A 16011-nucleotide genomic window follows, 5' to 3' on the forward strand; every position below is an offset into this window, starting at 1 on the left:
AAGCAAGCATGAGCCTGTATCTTGTATTAGATTAATTAAATAAATCCATAAATTGCTCCTGTAAAGCGAGAAAGTAAATTGTATGTACACTAATCCCTCGGTATCGTGGCTCACTTATTGCAGATTCATTGTATTGCAGATTTCTTTTGATGATCAGTACAGTGCAGTTACTCTCCTGCACATCTTTGGTTCAGTTGACATTATTGGCTATTTGACTAAAAAGTGGCAGCTGTGACTCATTTAAGGACAAATAATCTTTCACTAGAAAAGAAACCTTAACGAACATTTTCAACTCACTCATTTGGTAAGTTACCTAAATGCTTAGTAATACAGTGAACAGGACTTGTATGCCACTGGTTAACACACAAGCCACAGTGAGAGTTTCATGCAATAGATTCACAAATACCAACCTAGCCCAACATACAATATAGTTAATGCACATACTCAGAACAATATGGAACTGGTTGGGCCAACAATAGGGTACAAATGCAAGAGCAACATTTAGCTTTTCTACAACCTGGAGTTAAAAAGAGTACCACAAGGAATTCTAGGAAGCAGCACCATGATGTTTTGCACCACCTACATCACCGAGATTGTCACTATGAGGCATATTGCCTAATGGCTTAGCCAGCAAATCGCCCTTCCTTTGTACATCCGCATGGGTTGACTTTCATGTCACCCAAGCAGAGCACACCCACCTTTTAAAGGCATGTGCTTGTCTAGAATGGGTGGATAGCGACCAAGTGAACAAATAACTTTACCTCTCTAAAGTATCACATATTGACATTTAATTGCATATAGTCATCCATCTATAAATATGCAGTAAATAATTGGTTTCTACTTCTCAAATTCTGACTATTGCTAGAATTTATGCCGATCTGATCGGTGTGATCGATATCGGCTGATAATTTGGATTTTTTGCTGATCAGCTTTCATGTCATAATTCGCCGATCCCATCAATGACGTCATCGATCAGCTCCACACAAGACATTTAATTCTGTGTCGCCGTTGCCTATGAATCCAAAAGCTAGTTTATTTTTTGCCTTGTCATGTGTCTTGCGCCAAAGTACTGTAACTATCTGGCAGCCAATAAAGTTTTGGAACAGTTTTGCTATGCTATATAACAGGGGAGATTGAAATACTCCATCCATCCATTTTCTTCTGCTTATCCGAGGTCGGGTCGCGGGGGCAGTAGGTTTAGCAGGGAAGCCCAGACTTCCCTCTCCCCAGTCACTTCATCCAGCTCTTCCGGGGGGGATCCAGAGGCATTCCCAAGCCAGCCGGGAGACATAGTCTCTCCAGCGTGTCCTGGGTCGTCCCCGGGGTCTCCTCCCGGTGGGACGTGCCCGGAACACCTCACCGGGGAGGCGTCCGGGAGGCATCCGAATCAGATGCCCCAGCCACCTCATCTAGCTCCTCTCGATGTCAACGAGCAGCGGCTGTACTCTGAGATCCTCCCGAATGACCGAGCTTCTCACCCTATCTCTAAGGGAGAGCCCGGACACCCTGCGGAGGAAACTCATTTCGGCCGCTTTTATCCTGGATCTTGTTCTTTCGGTCACGACCCACAGCTCGTGACCATAGGTGAGGGTAGGAACGTAGATCGACCGGTAAATCGAGAGCCTCGCCTTTCGGCTTAGCTCCTTCTTTACCACAACGGATCGATACAAAGTCCGCATCACTGCAGACGCTGCACCGATCCACCTGTCAATCTCCCGTTCCATGCTTCCCTCACTCGTAAACAACACCCCAAGATACTTGAACTCCTCCACTTGGGGCAGGATCTCATCCCCGACATGGAGAGGGCACGCCACCCTTTTCCGACTGAGGACCATGGTCTCAGATTTGGAGGTGCTGATTTTCATCCCAGCCGCTTCACACTCGGCTGCGAACTGCTCCAGTGAGAGTTGGAGGTCACGGCTTGATGAATCCAAAAGAACCACATCATCAGCAAAAAGCATAGATGCAATACTGAGGCCACCAAACCGGACCCCCTCTACGCCTCGGCTGCGCCTAGAAATTCTGTCCATAAAAGTTATGAACAGAATCGGTGACAAAGGGCAGCCTTGGCGGAGTCCAACCCTCACCGGAAACAAGTCCGACTTACTGCCGGATATGTGGACCAAACTCTTACTCCGGTCGTACAGGGACTGAACAGCCCGTATCAGGGGGTTCGGTGCCCCATACTCCCAAAGCGCCCCCCACAGGACCCCCCGAGGGACACGGTCGAACGCCTTCTCCAAGTCCACAAAACACATGTAGACTGGTTGGGCGAACTCCCATGCACCCTCGAGGACCCTGCCAAGGGTGTAGAGCTGGTCCATCGTTCCACGGCAAGGACGAAAACCACACTGTTCCTCCTGAATCTGAGATTCAACCTCCCGACGGACCCTCCTCTCCAGCACCCCTGAATAGACCTCACCAGGGAGGCTGAGGAGTGTGATTCCCCTGTAGTTGGAACACATCCTGCGGTCCCCCTTCTTAAAAAGGGGGACCACCACCCCAGTCTGCCAATCCAGAGGCACTGTCCACGATGTCCATGCGATGTTGCAGAGGCGTGTCAACCAGGACAGCCCTACAACATCCAGAGCCTTGAGGAACTCATCCACCCCCGGGGCCTTGCACCGAGGCCTTGCCACCGAGGAGCTCAGTTTCTGATCGGGGGGGCCGTTCCTCCCAATCACGCCCTTCCAGGTCTCACTGTCATTGCCCACGTGAGCATTGAAGTCCCCCAGCAGAACGATGGAGTCCCCAGCGGGAGCGCTCTCCAGCACCCCCTCCAAGGACTCCAAAAAGGGTGGGTACTCTGAACTGCTGTTTGGTGCGTAGGCACAAACAACAGTCAGGACCCGTCCCCCCACACGAAGGCGGAGGGAGGCTACCCTCTCGTCCACCGGGGTGAACCCCAAAGTACAGGCGCCGAGCCGGGGAGCAATAAGTGTACCCACACCTGCTTGGCGCCTCTCACCGTGGACAACTCCAGAGTGGAAGAGAGTCCAACCCCTCTCGAGAGGACTGGTACCAGAGCCCAAACTGTGCGTGGAGGCGAGTCCGACTATATCTAGTCAGAACTTCTCGACCTCACACACCAGCTTGGGCCCCTTCCCTGCCAGAGAGGTGACATTCTACGTCCCTAGAGCCAGCTTCTGTAGCCGGGGATCGGATCGCCAAGGTCCCCGCCTTCGGCCACCGCCCAGCTTGCACTGCACCCGACCCCTATGGCCCCATGGGTCCCCATGGCCGGACCACCAGGTGCTCTCCTTCGAGCCCCACCTCCGGGACTGGCTCCAGAGGGGGGCCCACGTCCGGGCAAGGGAAACCTGAATCCATTTATTGTACTCATCATAGGGGTTTTTGGAGCCGTGCTTTGTCTGGTCCCTCACCTAGGACCTGTTTGCCATGGGTGACCCTGACAGGGGCATAAAGCCTCAGACAACTTAGCTCCTAGGATCATTGGGAAACACAAACCCCTCCACCACGATAAGGTGACGGCTCAAGGAAGGGCAGTACACAAGTATATACAATAAATGAACAAGTCATGTAAATATATATATTTTTATTTATTTTATTTTTTTATTTATTATATATTTATATAGGGCGGCACTGGTTAGAGCGTCTGCCTCACAGTTCTGAGGACTGGGGTTCAATCCCCGGCCCCGCCTGTGTGGAGTTTTCATGTTCTCCCCGTGCCTGCGTGGGTTTTCTCCAGGCACTCCGGTTTCCTCCCACATCCCAAAAACATGCATGGTAGGTTAATTTGACAACTCTAAATTGCCCGTAGGTGTGAATGTGAGTGCGAATGGTTGTTTGTTTGTATGTGCCCTGCGATTGGCTGGCAACCAGTTCAGGATGGACCCCGCCTCCTGCCCGATAATAGCTGGGATAGGCTCCAATACGCCCGCGACCCTCGTGAGGAGAAGCGGCTCAGAAAATGGATGGATGGATGGATGGATATATATATATATATATATATATATACACACACACAGTAACTAAAAATCTATAAATTGGTCATTACCAATGCTGTTCATTTAGGCCATTCCCCTTCATGCATCACCCAATGATCTGATGCATCTGTCAGCAGCAGAAGAATAAACCCTTTATTGTGACCTCTCATCCCTGTGTACGAGCAACAAGAATATGCTTCATTGTCAGAAAAGTGGGACAAGTAGGGATCAGGACATGACCCCTTGCCTCACCCCATCCATCTCAAGCCACATCGGACATGTGACTTCAAATAGATCGATAAGACACAGTATTCTTGGATAAAGCAATAACCATCAATGTATATTTCACTGTGTGAAGAGCTTTACCTATAAAACAGTGACATTTATTTTACTTTACTATTACACTATCACTGTTAGTGTACAGTGGTTCAACCACTTGAGTTCTGCACTGGCAGCGTGACTTCAGTACCACCCAGTGACAGTGAATGGTTGCCTTCTCTCTAAATGTGCCCTCTGACTGACTGGTGACCAATCCAGGGTGTTGATAGCCTTCTGCCCAAAGTCAGATGGGATAGGCTCCAGCTCCTCGAATAGCATATAGAAAACTGATGAATGGATTGTAACTACAGATTGGTAATTTATCATCTTTTGAATGGTCATTTAGTCATGGTATGTTCATAGTTTACATTTTAAACTATTATTTTCTTAATGTTTTAATATAATAAAACAAGTGGCAGTACTCATTTCATAAGGAATGCCTTCTAAATATAAATAAATCACAATTTAGGTATGTAAACAGTTAGTTACACTAAAACCACCAATTGTATTTGAATACACTCCCCTCCAAAAGTATTGGAACCGTGAGGCCAATTCCTTTACTCTTTCTGCAGACTGAAATCATCAGGTTTTGGGAAAAAAGATGAAAATATGAGATCAACAGTACAACACAGATTACTAATAAACGTTTCAGATGATTAGTAATAGCATTCCAAATTGTGTATCAGATCGAGAAAAACAAAGGAAACGATCGCTTGTCTCACATTCATCTTTTGTCAAAAAAAATTTCAGTCTTCAACAAAAAACAAATAAAAGGAATAGACTCACTGTTCCATTACTATTGCAAGGAATGTAGGACTTTTATTTATTTATTTTTTTTTAAAGAATTGTAATTATGTAGCCCATGTGTCAAACTCAAGGCCCAGGGGCCAAATCCAGGCTGGCCATCATTTTATGTGGCCTGCGAAAACAAAATCATTTTCGTCAACATCCATGATTCTTGCTAAAATCTTCTTACCAGACCCCTTTTTACAGTAACTTCATGGGGGTGGGACGGTTTAACAGTACCCCTGATTAACGTTATGGGGTGCTGTAATCCAACGCCCTACCTCAGCAATATCTTTTCTATTTCACGAGGACCGTCTGCGCATATCAAACATTTAACGAGAGTCAACGAGTAAACATTGATTCGCCCTAGACTGGAAGCTCTGTCATAAAACAACCAGAGATAAATTAATTCATTTTACTCGACATCATGTGTATACTGTTTATCCTACTCCTGGTCTAAAAATAGATATACAGTGGAACCTTGGGTTACGAACTTAATTTGATCCATAACCCCGTTTGTAATCCAAAATGTTCTTAACCCGAGGTAATGTTTCCTATTGAAATTAATGGAAATGCAATTAATCTGTTTCAGCCTCAAAATTAAATTATACTTCCCTTTCTATCAGTGTGCGGTTCAAAAGAAATATAGTGCAATATAGAAATAATAGAAAACACACTCTTTTAAAGAACTAAAACACTCAATAAATATGATAAAGTAAATGAGCAATAAAACTTAACTAAGAAGGGGATATGGGGAGGAGGACTACAGCTCCTCATTGAAGAACAGCCTTCTTCCATAATAATTCTGATTCAGGTGCTTTTTTTTTGTCTGTTTCTTTTATAATACACTGGTTGATTTTGGCATAACAAACCGCTCCAGGGAAACCCTCTCTGGAAAAATCGGAAAGTGGGACATCACGTTGTCATTTAAAAGATTAATTGCTCTGTTGGCCAATTTGCTGCACGTCTTTTGATAATTATTTTTATTGCCTCACTCACGCTATCACCAGCGAATGGTTTCTCAGTATTGTCAGTCTAATAAAGAGCAAAAAAACAACAACAAACATACAGTGCCCACCTGAGTTGCATTGCATAACACAGTCAAAGACGGTTGCACAACGCGCAGATCTTTCTGCTCATCTATGAAGAGTGTTTCCTAAAACAATTTTTAGCAGTTTCACTTTTTATTTTGGGTGTCATTATGACTGTTTAGCCCTTTGCTGACTTTCTTAGAAAAAGTTCCATGTGACAAAAGCGCACCTTTTTCAGTCTTCATTCATAATGTGGTGGCTGCTGGTCGCATCGCATTGGATAAATGTGCGTGTAGGCAGAAAGTCCGCCTTGCGAACGCGTCCGTGTAGAGATACTTTGACATGATTACGCCAACATTAACCGTTCATTGTTTTAATTAAAGAGACGCTACAATTCAATAAATAACATACATATTGTAAATAGTATTTTCTGATGAAAATACAATTATTTCAGGACTTCTTTTACGACGACAATCACTAACTATTAGATTTGTGATTGGATGATCGAAGATGTGGAGGCGAAACTTTTGCCGAGAACAGATTCCGCGGAATTGTGAACTAGTTTTCAGGCTACATACAAGTGTTTTGCACAGTCAATGATCGTCACACAGCGAGTAGAAGCACAACATAGATCCTTCTGTTCGTCCATACAAAGACCGTTCGCGAACTGAAAATATGTAACTGGAGGCAAGTTTTCTAAGTTTTATACGTAACCCGAATTGTTCATAAACAGTCATTTGTAAACCGAGGTTCTACTGTACATATAATTTGTAATATTTTCATGATATTATTTTATTTTCATCATTTCCCTTTGTCCTTTTCAAGATGACTCAGCAGCAGTGGGGGAGTGCCCTCTATTGACCAGCTGCCAAGATCAAGCCTGCGACCCATTGACTTCACCAGACTGTTGCATTCTTCATTTGAAATGGTTTTCTTGGCCTTTACTGTAGCTCCTTTCAGTTCTTGTTTCTGGGAGTTTCTCCCCTTCAGTCTCCTCTTCAGGAGGTAAAATGCATGCTCTATTTGATTAAGGTCTGGTGATTGACTTGGCCAGTCTAAGACTTTCCACTTTTCCCCCCTTATGAAGTCCTTTGTTGTGTCGGCAGTGTGTTTTGGGTCATTGTCTTGTCGCATGATGCTTGATGCAGTTATTGCAAGTAAGGGTTATGCCACCAAATATTAAGTGTTGTTGACTTTAAGTTAATTTAATCATGTCTGTTCCAATACATTTGCTCACTTGAAAAGTGGGTGGCTTCAAATAAAAGGTGCTCTGTCCTGAGTTGTTTATCACATCTAGAAATGCAAGCTGGAATTCTGAACTTTTGTCTCATATTCATCTTTTGACCCAAATGTCTTCAGTATACAAAAAAAAAACAAAAAACAAAAAAACAAAGGAATTGAACTTGCCGTTCCAATACTTTTGGAGGGGACTATAAATGGCAATTTCTTTTGCTGGGTTAATTGAAAAGGGTCATGGGTCAAAGCGTAGTGTACTACAATACAGTAGATGTGCGAACTGGAAATGATTGCTTGTGACTGAAATCTGTTTGGTGAAAAGCAGCAGCATCATGAAAAGTACATTTTGCGATAACCACCTCCCTAGGAAGTTTGTGTAGTAATTCTTGCTGTGCATGGGTTGAAGGTAAACACGACCTCTATTAAGTTATGCGCTACACAATTACTGAGCATTAAGGTGCAAGGTTAAATTGAACTGCTGTGAATCTGTATCTTTGGGATCAATCATTCTTGATGCATATAGATGTGCACTCACAAAATGCAATGCTGTTGCAGGCCTTTGATAAGCCAGACACAAATAATTCGATTGACTGGTTCCTCCACTGCGCAAGTGTCTTGAAGTGAGCTCAATGTCGACAGACATGACAGATTCTGATGGTTGTGATTTCTGCATAATGTAACTGACTGGAAGTCGTCCAGCATTTAATGTGTTTTACACATAATTTCATCGTAGAATTATTACATTGTTCTGCTTTGACTATTTAACGACAAAAATTATGACTGGAAACAGTGAAGCAACACCTGCATTTACAGCCCAACATACATACAGAAATAGAGGACACTAAGGTAGAGTCTAAGGCTACTGTACCGTATATCATGGCAAAGACTGGAATGCTGACGTTATGCTGTAGTTGACAGTCACTCAAGATATCAATCCCACTTTTTTCTTTCCAGTTTTTGCTGGCTCGTAATCAGGTGTTGTGGCTGCTCAGGTGTTGTGATGTCATGCAGACAGTAATTAGCATTAAAGTACCAAGACACCAGTCAGGTGGTCTGGTATGCTTTCTACAGCTATTCAGCTTGCACAAGACACTCTTCACAAAGATGCTGTATAAACTGAAGTTTTGTTTATTGGCTTGAAATTATGGAGGAAAAAAAACAAAACAAAACAAAAAAACTGTTGACTGCAAAGCATGATGGCCAGGCAAGAAACCACTGTCTAATTAACATTTAATTTAATCTAGGCCTCGACTGGCCCTAACTATGCAGGAAAGTAGAGCTAGGAGATTTATCCTTTTAAATCGCTTAATTTGATTCTCTTTTAGTTTTACATATTAAAAAAATGCAGCTTTCATAGTTCATAGCGCCTGCCTCTGATGTATACTTCTTACAGAAACAACATGGCTACAGATAGAGTCGCTAGTCTACAAAAGCAGTCACTGTTGCCAACTTAGGTTGCAATATTAAGATCACTCCATTTTATTTATTTATTTATTTATTTTTAGAAAAAAGCTACTAACAAAAGTAATCCCCGCGAATAAACAGACATGATGACTTTCACATTGTCTTGTGTTTAAAAAGAAACAAGCCTGGTGGGAGGCAATCAGGTAGTCAATCGTACTGAACATACTGTTGTATACATCAGTATGCAAGTGAAAGTATGTATGCAGCTCAGTGAGACAGTGTTCAAGTGTACAAAGGTCAATGGATCAGTCAAATACATACATTTCATCACAATGACGTGTCATGTTGGTATCAGTCATTGTCAAATGAAAATAAGTTCAAGTGAGTCCAGAAAATCCTTAAAAATAAAATGTTCCAAGTGTCTTAATAAACAAAAGCTGGGGCATGATGAGCAGTGGTCATTAAAGCAAATAATTTAGCCTTTATGTACAGTAGAAGTAGTAGTAGTCGTGATGGTGGTAGTAGTAGTACTACAAATGAAGGGTTGATCAATGCAGAGAAAATTTCTTCTAAAAGCCTGCAAGACCAGTACAAACATGATAACATTTAAGACAGTCTTTCCCAACCTTTACTGAGCCAAGGTAATGTTTCACTTAATAAAAATCTCATGGCACACCACCAAACAAAAAGTGGAAACATGGGTTACTTATGCACTTTCTGCTATCTAGTGGAAGAGCATTTAATTGTTGTGCCTGTCACTATATGTCGCTGGGATAGATACAGGAATGATTTTAGACTGATTACAGTAAGTGAAATAGTGTAACTTCCTGTAGCACAACTCCTGATTTCTAATGGCAGTCAATGGCATGCTGATTGGGATCGCTGCTCTAAATCACTCAAAATCCCCATTGCTGCCCCCTTATGGTCAAAACAGACCAAGACGACGGAAGACATTAAGTTTTAGAAGAAATATTTTTTGCGATGGCAGTTTTGCCTCCTGCTCTGTTTACACCTATGGTATGCATGGTGTTACAATTCAACTGTTCAACTAAATGTCTGATTTGTTGTCACTTGAGGAATATGAGAGACAATGTATGAGGTAGGGCTGCACAATAAAATTTTCATCGTGATCTCGATTTTGGCTGCCACGATTAAATGAGCCTGATCATCTGTGAGTTTTTACATTTAAAATGTGGGCACTGTTGCATATGAGAAGTGCTTCATTTGCAGCAGTTCCTGCAACCTAGTCCGCCAACCACCAAGGGGCGAATGTATGGTTAAGCCTTCATTAAGGGCGCTCAATGCAATGCGCTCCGTGGCCAACTTCTAAATAAAAGCCTAAAATGGCATTGATGTCCAATATAATAATATATGAAGTTTTTAGTTTGAAGTTGGCCCTCTCAGCACATTGGCGGAAAGGCGGCGTGTTACAGTAAGACACTATTAACAATTGTTGTGGCGGCTGCCTTGATTTTTTGGCTTGCCTGACCGCAACTAAAAAAAAGCCGGGAGTAAAACTGAGAGGGAAATAACAAGTGTTGAGTTCTTTGCAGTTGTGTCCGTGCATGACTGACCAATGGTCAAGCAGAACAATGGAGACGTACCGTCCCTGACAATTCACTATATTGACGACGGGGATTTTCAAATGAAAAGTCGGTGCTTGCAGCCTAATGTTATTGCGTTTTATGCATAAACTGCATTTCCTTCTATTAAGTTACAATTCATGATTGTACTTTCTAACAGCAATCAATTAAGATTTTTTTTTTTCCACTAGTATGTATGCGAGGCATTTGAGATGGAAATGTGAAACAATGAGTATATTTTATGTATGGATTTGAGGATGCTATGTGAATAGATTTGACGTGTTCATGCGAGTGTCTTTGACCTGTATGTGTGCAAACAATTGAGACGTCTATGTGAGCGTGTATTTAAGAGGTGAAAAGTGGTTTAAAAATAAATATGGCATTGACATACAGCCATAAAGTACAATAGTAAGCCTAACTTAAGCAGTAGCGTTACATAGCATTATACTGTAGAGTACATACATATATATTTTTAATGTATATATGTCGTATACTTGTTGATTATTGTGTTACAATAACGCTTTTCCTCATTGATTTAAAATGGTTGCTTTTAATGTGTAAGTGCTGTAGGATATGACGTAATGGTCAGCCAATCAGAAGCCGTGTCGTGTATGACGTAGGGCTATGGTGGCTCGTCTATCAAGAGTGACACGTCATTATTCGGAAGCGGATGCTGCCGAATAAATGTGCCTTTCGGGCTAAAGCGCAGTGGACGTGCGTTTACTCCTGGACTCAAGACAGAGTTTCAACACCTCTGCATTACAATCTGAAACATATACGGTTCGTTGCAGGCAGGATGGCTGGATAGTCGCATTCAAGCTCCCCTGCGCCGGTGTACCTAATGAGGTGTCCAAAGGAAATGAAGGAATTTAATTGTCGTTGTGAAACTCGTGTCATAGATATGCACTCCAGACTACACACAGTCAGTCAAATATATTATGACTTTTTTTAAATATAGGTACATCTCAATAAATTAGAATATAGTTGAAATGTTTTTCTTCAGTACTCATAGAGTGATTAAACACTGAAGTACTTTTCAGAGGGCAAATTCCAGCCTAATTTCTACATTAAAAATCACGAAATTTCTTGAATTAATTGACTATTTCGTTTGACGTTATATTTTAGTTTCTCAATATGGGGATTTTTTTTTTATTTGCTATGTGCTACAATCATCAAAATAATACATATTTTAAATATGAAAAATACTTCACTCAGTGTGTGCAGTTCATCTCTATAATTTCACTTTTTGAATTGAACTACCTAATAACAGATTTAAACTATTCACTTGTGAGCATGATTGAATGCTAGTGATGTGTGTGAGAATGTGATTGACGTGCTCGCGTGAACGCATTTGAGTAGTGTTGAGCAAGACGCGCGTGTGAGAGCATTTGAAATAGTGTTGATGAGAGCAAGACGGGTGTGTATGAGAGCATTTGAGTAGTGTTGATGAGAGCAAGACGCGTGCATATGAGAGCATTTGAGTAGTGTTAATGAGAGCATTTGACTAGTGTAAATGAGAGCATTTGAGTAGTATCAATGTAGTAGTGAGTAGTGTTAATGAGAGCAAGACTCGTGTGTATGAGAGTGTTTGAGTAGTCCTTATGAGAGCCTTTCAGTAGTTTGTGTGTGTGTGTGAAAGCATTTGAATAGTAAGTGTGAGAGCTAATCCTGAATAATGTCCCTAACGGCCCCTCATATTTTGTGTTTGGCACACGCATTAGTGAGCTGGAGAAATTTCTTTGGACAGAGACGCAAGGGGGTGGGGAGTGAGTGAGGGTACAATTCAATCTTGCGAGCAGTTAGAAAGCTGCACACACACCTTTAAAATTGTAGAAAATGGGAAAATTGGAAAAACGTAAAGCTGAAGTTTCTAACAGCCATGAGGTGTACACTGAAATAGCATAACACTAACAAACAAGCTGCGGCTACTCCACCGAGGCAGATACCAGCACAGATCTCTTCCTCGTTGGGTATCAAACAAAACCATCGTAACAGCATGAACCCAAGACTGCTATGATTGAGATGGGTCAATAAATGCTCTCACATGAGAGCACAAACTTACAAACGCTCACAAACATCTCCCACTGGCCTTGAGATCTGCTGACCACACACTGTAAGTGTTTAACCCCATCGATGCCATGCTGGACACTCATGTTGTGCTACATTCCCTCAAGTGAGTGCTATTGATCCTTCCAGCAGGGGGAATGAAACAGCTTATCCATTAAGGTTGAGTCGGTCTGTCGCCTCTCTGCTACTTGCACCAGATGGAGAGCAATAAACAGAAGGATGAGGAAGATGAAGGTAGGAGACTGAAGGAGAGATGTCAGAATCTGAGAGATAATGGTAAGCAAGGGGATGAGTCAAGAAGAAAAACATAACTGAGGATAGAACTGTTTTAGAGAGAGCATGCATGCTTACAACAAGATGTCTGCCATTCACATACAATTAATCAACAACAACAAAAAATCTGTAATCGAAAACACATGAGCATGTGTTGCCATAGTTATGTAGTTATTAGCGTGTTCCCACACTGTTCTGTTTCGCTTCGGGAAGTGAAAATCTCGAGAATTCGATGCCACTCAACTGTTTTCTAATTAACACATACTGCTCACATTTTGTTGACTTACCCACATGAGGCCTCATTAAATGAAAGGAAATGTAGTGGCATACAGTCAAGCAATTCTAACAACTCAAGTAATATCAGAATCAGATAGCAGCATGTGAGGCATCTTAAATTATGAACTAAGGCAATGTTTCACCATGTGTGAAATGCAGTCTATTGTTTCAAAATGAAGTAAACATACTGTACTTGCCTTGCTGTTTGTGTCCAGAATAGTTATTTTGCGCAAGAGTTACTTTAAACGAAAAGTTTGTCAGCACAACTATTTGAGGATATGCAATTGTGAATCTGCGTGCTGTTAGCGTACAAAGCTTTTCCTGAATATAAAATTTGACGGCGGCCGCCTCTGCCAAGTTCTGGGCCGCTTTCGCCCCGATAAGCTCTGATAACCACTTATGACTTAAACTTGACTATTTCTTTAATGAAATTGTATTTATTTATTTCCAACAGTCTTTTCTCTTAATTTCAAAGCTCAAATCACTTTGCACATAGCTCCTTGGCCTCAAGATGCCACAAGATGGGAGCAAATCACGACATGAAGCTCTTCAACTCACACCAACATAGTTCCTTCGCACCAAAATGCTGCAAGGTGGTAATGGTAAAGATAGTAAGGAAATTAAAATTTTCAGTGAATAATAGAGGATTGATTCCCTAAATAAATTAAAAAAAAAAGATTTTTTTTTAACAAGAATATTGAAAACACAGATGTGATGATTAAAAATTAAGACAAAAGACACCACCTACACAGGGGATATGGTGATTAATATTAATATTTTATTCCCTTACAGCACTTAGGACATGTGCAGAAACCACCTTTAAAACGCACACACACTTTACAACCATGGCTTTGAATTAATGGCCTTCCTCCTTTTGTACACACTCCCAGATGACTCATAATAATTTAGCAGACGCATTACGGGTAGATATTGAAAGTAACATATCCAATATAGCCTTGCCTGAAGTCGAGTCCACTGGCTCATGACTCATGAAAAACTAGTACTAAATGGCTCCATCACCTGTGTATTTCTCCTTTCATCAAAATAGAGGCATATTTATGCAATATGGACAACAGGGACGTCTGGGGTGGGGTGTGGGTGCTCAGGCACTTTTTTTTTTTTTTTTGCATGTGCTTGTGTCTGAAAGCCTGTCTGTGACATTTCAACGATAACATTTTACGTAACTGCCCAAAAATATGGGTTGAAATGAAGCTAATTGAGGACTTTGACTGAGCGAGTGTGTGAATGAGGGGAGGGAAGCATGAGATGCGTAACGAGTAACAGAGCAGTGAATCAGGCAATTGCTACCCCCAAATATATCCCCCCTCTAATTTACCTCCCATACATACTCATACACAGAGTTTTGCAGTCATTAAAACAACCTTTTTTAATATGTTGTTACACACATTTCATTTATTTACTCTTCAACACATTACCTATGACGCGCACATCACACACACACACACTACAGACCTTTTCCAAAAAAAAATTAGTATCATGGAAAAGTTTAGTTATTTCCATAATTCCATTCAAAAAGTTAAACTTTCATAGATTATAGATTCAGGGCCCACAATTTAAACAATTTCAAGTATATATTTGTTTATTTTTACATAATTTGAGCTTCCAGCTCATAAACCCCCAAAATCAGGAATTCAAAAAATGACAATACTGTGAAGAAATCATCACTCAGTTTTTGTAGAAGACAAAAAAATTACATTATATCAATCAAAATATGGGACTTTCAAAACGATCTTCAATATTGGTTGGGAATCCCTTTGCTTTAATCACTGCCTCGATGCCCCGTTGCATTGAGGCAATCAGCCTGTGGCATTGCCTGGGAGTTATGGAAGCCAAAATGTCTTCTTAGTTTTGGGGTCTGGGTGCCCCTCATTTTCCACTTGATAATACCCCATAGATTATCAATAAGGTTTAGATCCGGCGAGTTGGCTGGCCAGTCAAGCACTGTGATGGCATGGGCATCAAATCAGGTTTTGGTGCTTCTGGTGGTATGGCAGGGGCCAGGTCCTGCTGGAAGATGAAACCTACATCTCCATACAGATCCTCAGCAGAAGGAATTATGAAGTCCTCTAAAATATTCTGCGAGACTGTTGCGGCGACCTTGGATTTAAGAAAGTAGTGTTTACCAACACCTGCACTGGATATTGCACCCCAAATAATGACTGACTGTGGATATTTCACACTGTACATGTACTGGCTTAAGCAGGGGAGACACGTCTGGCACTGCAGGATTTGAGTCCCTGGCAGCGTAGTGTGTTACTGATGGTAGCCTTTGTTACTTTGGTCCCAGCTCTCTGCAGGTCATTCACTAGGTCCCCCCCGTGTGGTTCTGGGATTTTTGCTCACCATTCTTGTAATCATTTTGACGAGATCGAGGGAGATTATCAGTGGTCTTGTATGTCTTCCATTTTCTAATAATTGCTCCCACAGTTGATTTCTTCACACCAAACTGCTTACCTTTTGCAGATTCAGTTTTCCCAGCCTGGTGCAGGTCTACAATTGTGTTTCTGGTGTCCTTTGACAGATCTTTGGTCTTGGCCATAGTAGAGTTTGGAGTGTGACTGTTTGAGGTTGCGGACAGGTAGGTGTCTTTTATACTGATGAGTTCAAACAGGTGCCATTAATACAGGTAACGAGTGGAGAACAGAGGAGCCTACAGGTCTGTGAGAGCCAGAAATCTTGCTTGTTTGTAGGTGAGCAAATACTTATTTTCCACCATGATTTGCTAATAAATTATTTAAAAATCCGACAGTGATTTTCTGGATTTTTTTTCTCATTTTGTCTCTCATAGGTGAGATATATCTATGATGAAAATTACAGCCCTCTCATCTTTTTAAGTGGGAGAACTTGTACAATTGGTGGCTGACTAAATACTTTTTCGCCCCATTGTATATACACACACATACACAAATGGTAACCCAATAAGCGCTTGGGAACTGAAGACACTAATTGTTGAAGCTTTGTAGGTAAATTTCTTTCCAATTCTGGCTTGATGTACAACTTCTGTTGGTCAACAGTCCGGGGTCTTCGTTGTCGTATTTACCGCTTCATAATGCGTTACACATTTTCAAT

At 41.7% G+C, this 16011-nt stretch overlaps 1 protein-coding gene across 6 annotated transcripts in view; it reads right to left on the reverse strand.

Moving 5' to 3' along the window:
• The window catches only part of sh3pxd2aa (SH3 and PX domains 2Aa), a 171024-nt gene that overhangs the window by 83972 nt on the left and 71041 nt on the right, over positions 1–16011 (reverse strand). The window lies entirely within an intron of this gene.

Source organism: Phyllopteryx taeniolatus, chromosome 4, assembly GCF_024500385.1.
Source record: "Phyllopteryx taeniolatus isolate TA_2022b chromosome 4, UOR_Ptae_1.2, whole genome shotgun sequence".
Classification (NCBI taxonomy): domain Eukaryota; kingdom Metazoa; phylum Chordata; class Actinopteri; order Syngnathiformes; family Syngnathidae; genus Phyllopteryx; species Phyllopteryx taeniolatus.